We start from the raw sequence: 4,850 nt of genomic DNA, 5'->3' as shown, positions 1-4,850 counted from the left end.
ATGTCTCTTTCGTGCTCAGCGGCTGTAAACGACACCGGCAGATTCTAGTAAAAGCTTTTATCACATTCCAAAAATAGGCAGTCTACAAGCTCACAACACGTCACGATAGGGCACGTTGTGAGCTTACCGATGGGCTATTCTTCAGCACAACACTGATGTAGAGTTTAGACTCTCCATTCTCATTGTTTTTGTTGTTAAGACAAGACTAACTATTTAACATTGTTGCAGTAAGATAGAAAAATCACACCCGTGTGAAGTGAGACGCAATGTTTGTGTTTACACTATGACGTAAAATTGTCCATTCGTTGTCAATGGGAATTTAATGTTTGTGTAAGACAAAGTTTGTGCACACACACTAAAAGCTAGACGTTCGTTCTCCTGCTGGGACGGTGCTGTGACAGTCGGCAGGAGCATGAAGCCGCTTGAAGTGCTTTTCAAATTGGAACTGTTGAAGTGATTTATGCACGACTCGCCCACACAAACACACTGACTCACGGGATAATGAGGGGATGTTGACTTGAGATAAAAATGCGCAAGTATTCCACACACAAGCTGAGAACATAGTTTTTATTAGACATGTATTAATAAAGCTTGTCTTACAAGTAAGAAGTGGGCGGAAATGGGGTTATCGTGCAATCATTCACTGCACCCACTTCCCACGTTGCATTGCAAACACACCCGGACGCTTCGGAAGGCTACGCCGGTAGTCGCTCATGTGACACAGTGAAAGGCATGTTGGGCTACAGGTGCATGATAGGAAGCAGATTTAGTTTGGGTATTTTTCCTTTATTGTATTTTTTTTTTTTAAGAAAAGAAAATAATAAACTGGATACGTGGCCGTAGATGGGTTTATTGTTCTTGAGATGTCTCTGCAGCGATCCATGCATCTAAAACACTCCAATAAAAAAGAAAAGAGGACAAACTGAGGTGAGGATGCCAAACCAGGGTCAAAAGCTAAATAAAATGTACAATTAATAAATAACTCACCTGACACAGTACGTGTCAGGTGAGTTAAGGCACCATATTTTCCCCATGAGGCCATAATGTGGATTACTGGTACTGAACTCCATGTCGAGACTCATGTTTATTTGGTGCATTCCAGTTTGTCTTTGATGTTCGACTCGGTCACTCAGGAGCGTTCTTGTATGACAGCTCTGGGATCAGATCTGTGATGGTGAAAACGTCCTGTCATCAGAGTCTGGAGGACTCTGATGTCATGAGAGTGTTCCAGTGGATGGGGAGCTTGGTACCCTGTAAATGGAACCTGGGCGTTTCTTCAACAGCTGTGGTCTGATGTTTCAATGGTCTTGTTTCTTGTATCATTTCTTGTATTCATTTGAAAGCTTTAGTTAGGGGAAAAAAAAACACCTTGCTTGTTTGCGCCTGATTCCATAACAACACATTGAGGTTAGACAACACACTCCATATTTGGGCATAGCTGCATTTGGAACTCATTTGAACATGACAACGTTGTGACATTAGCATGACATCGGAGATCGGCCCGTCTTGCGGTCAGTCCTCTCTTAATTTTAATATAAAAATCACACTTGTGTGAAGTGAGGGGCGCTCTTATCATCATACATCATCAAACATCAAATTCCGTGCTCAGCCAATCAGTTGAGCACATTCCGTGTTCATACGGACAGACATACACACAAAGCTCTGCATAGGATGGGCTAGTGCCCCTCAAAAAGGGGGGTGCCCACTCACTATGGCTGCCACATGACGTCATTTCTGAAAAAAAACATCTGGCTTTCAGAAATGACAATTGCAAACATCAATCAATGCATACTGTACCAAAGTGGCGGTCCTTGAAATAGGTTTGAGAACCACTGAGATACACTAAAGCATGTCACACAATGAACCACTGAGATGAACCACTGAGATACACTAAAGCATGTCACACAATGATTCACTGTGGTCAACTTGTATCCATGTTGTCGTCGGCAGTTCTTGGAAATGTTTCTTCATGGTCAGACTTGATCTTCTCCAAGGGAGCATAGTTTAACAGCTTCTCTATCAGATCCACGTGAGAAAGGAGCATCCTCCGACAGCAGTACCTCGTCAGATTCAGTGCATCAAGGGCATCACCCTCAGTATACTCCCCTTGAAGATGGGCAAGGTATGATTCCCACTTGTTCCCCACGACCTTGCCACAGGTGAAGCATCGAATTGGGATGATCATTGCGGAATCCCAATTCAATGATATTTTAGATTGACAGTGAAACCTTATTGATGGATGTCCTACAGTAGGGCTTCGTCTCTAACATTTATCTTCTATCGGCTTTGGTAAGGCGTCAATAATTCTTACACGTTTGTAATCTTAACAATAACTTTAACTTGCAAAGCCATTTGCTGCCAATGAAAGAGAATGGAATGTTCGTTATATATATATTCTTTGGTGACATCTGTTATTGTCATTATGTTATAAAATCTACTGATCGGTCCATATATAGTAATGTTCATTGCCTACCCATTATCAGAGCTATGATTGAGAATAAAACTCAGATAAAACCCTTTCAGAACCTGTCCCTACACCCTGCCACCTCTGCCCTGCACTACTCAGTGTTTGAAGGCATGAAGGCATACCGCGGCGTCGATGAGCACGTCCGTCTGTTCAGTCCCATGTTGACCGGAGCTGCCTCCCTTCGTTTGACAAAGGGGAACTACTTGAGTGCATCCGGAAGCTAGTGCAGGTCGACCAGGAGTGGGTTCCCTTCACCCGGATGCAAGCCTCTACATCAGGCCCACATTCATAGGAACAGGGCACTGCTTAGGTGTGTCCAGACCGGGAGAAGCTCTGCTCTTTGTCATCGCTGGACCTGTGGGGCCCTACTTTGCCACGGATTCTGCGGCAGTTTCCCTGCTGGCCGCCCCCGCCTTTGTCAGGGCCTGGGAAGGAGGCGTGGGTGCGTATAAGTTGGGAGGAAACTATGGGCCCACCATAGCTTTGCAGAGTGAGGCGGTGAAACAGGGGTGTCAGCAGGTCCTGTGGCTGCACGGAGAACAGGAGGAGATCACCGAAGTGGGCACTATATGAACCTCTTCATACTGGTCCACTGAGACTGGAGAGAAGGAGCTGCTCACTCCTCCTCTGGAGGGTGGCATCATTCTTCCTGGAATCACCAGGCAGTCTCTGCTGGACCTGGCCAGAATGTGGGCGAGTTTAAAGTGACAGAGCGCAAAATAGGCATGAAGGAGCTGCTTGGAGCCATGGACTCGGGAAGGGTTCTGGAAGTGTTTGGAGCAGGGACTGCCTGCGTCGTTTGTCCTGTGAGCAGCCTGCTGTACAAAGGAAAGACTTCACATTCCCACCATGCAAAATGGTCCAGATCTGGCCAGGAGATTCCACAAAGAACTTAGTGATATTCAGTATGGACGCAAACACAGTGACTGGGCTCCATTGGTGGTTTAGATCATTCATTCTCAACCTTCAAAGAGGTGGTTGCAGAGGACGCTGAAGTAAACTTTAGCATGACACCTACTCTGAGTCTCTGCCCTCAGGTGGCCATGGTTTGGCCTTCCACTCTGTCTTGGGCCGGGCATTGATTTGAGAGATGTGGTCATTATACCTGTTATGGTCCGACATGGTGGTCTTGTATGCATACCAGACAGATGCCACCAAGGCCCCTGTACAGAGCAGGGCGTAGATGATGTTCTCCCCGGATCCGCCAGGGACGGACGACATCCGCCGGTGGTGAATCACATCCCTGGGTAAACCGTAGGCTGCTTTCTGTGGCAGAGGCCCAAATCTCCGCCATGCCGCCATGCTGGAATACATCGCCTCTGCTGCGTGTGAAGGGAGGACGCTTATGTGCTTCTTCAACAAGGACAGAATGAATTGGCCTGCTGTGATCCTGATGGGCTATCTATCCCTCTGTGGCTGCTGGAGTCGGTTCACAGCACGCAGACAGATGCAGAAGTAAGACCCGTCTTCAGTTGTATAGTGCTTATATAGGCTGTATGTGGAATCGCCTTGGTTGATACTGTAGGTTATGAAGCGTCACTGACGTCATCCAGACGTCACTATGACATCTTGTGGTTGTTATCTCCACCAGGCTGAGAGGCAAGGGGGAAATATTAAAAAATAAAAATAGATTTTTAAAATCCATTGGAATATATAATTTCAATGGAAAGAAATATATTTAAATATATAACGTTGTGACCCATAAGAAATACGTCCATGACCCAAAAGTGGGTACTTTTATTCTTTAGGAAACACTGCTGCAATCCACTCTATATAGAACAAATGTACTGCAGACTTGAGAACAGAGCTGAATATATTAAACATGTATTGTGCCAACAGTGGGAATTCAGTCCTGAGGGCCGTGTTATTAGCACCATGACATAAGCACCAGGCTCATACACTACAGTTAGTTAAATGGATAATAGAGAGAGCAGACAGTGTTGAAATAAATAAATTGGTATCTAGAAACCTTGAACTTATGCCACATGTGCAGCAAACCTAGAAGGAGCCTATGCAACAGATGTATTGCCTTTAATACCAAAATCCCCATAGGTGTATGCATGTGTCTCTGTGTGTTTGTGCACGTGGGCGAGTACTTTCACTACTATCTTTATGGAAATCTTAATGTCAGGAGGATAGAAAGATTATGACAATAATGGAAAGAGAAGACATCTGGCTGGTCCTTATTTCTCAATAAGCTGTTTTAGGGTTTAGGTTAACGCTGCAATGTTGAACTTATTTGAAAGAATCTGCATGGCATATGTTATTACATCTGCAGGCGTTGGAGGATGGTCTCCCTATACTCTTCCATTAGTAGATAAGTGGTTCCCAAAGTGGGGTCCGGGGACCCCCAGGGGTCCTTGAGGGAGTTCCAGGGGGTTCC

The 4,850-nt window shown here is 45.3% G+C and overlaps 1 pseudogene across 1 annotated transcript; it reads left to right on the top strand.

The window, feature by feature from the left end:
• Positions 1-2,487: 2,487 nt before the first annotated feature.
• Positions 2,488-3,415, top strand: LOC310859895 (branched-chain-amino-acid aminotransferase, mitochondrial-like; annotated as a pseudogene). The gene has a single exon. The product of its transcript is annotated as a branched-chain-amino-acid aminotransferase, mitochondrial-like (transcript).
• The last annotated feature ends 1,435 nt before the right edge of the window (positions 3,416-4,850 follow it).

The sequence above is a fragment of the Protomyctophum parallelum genome (assembly GCF_964188405.1).
Source record: "Protomyctophum parallelum genome assembly, chromosome: 6".
Lineage (NCBI taxonomy): Eukaryota > Metazoa > Chordata > Actinopteri > Myctophiformes > Myctophidae > Protomyctophum > Protomyctophum parallelum.
The sequence above is the reverse complement of the archived record's forward strand: the minus strand, read 5'-3'. Positions and strand labels throughout refer to the sequence as shown.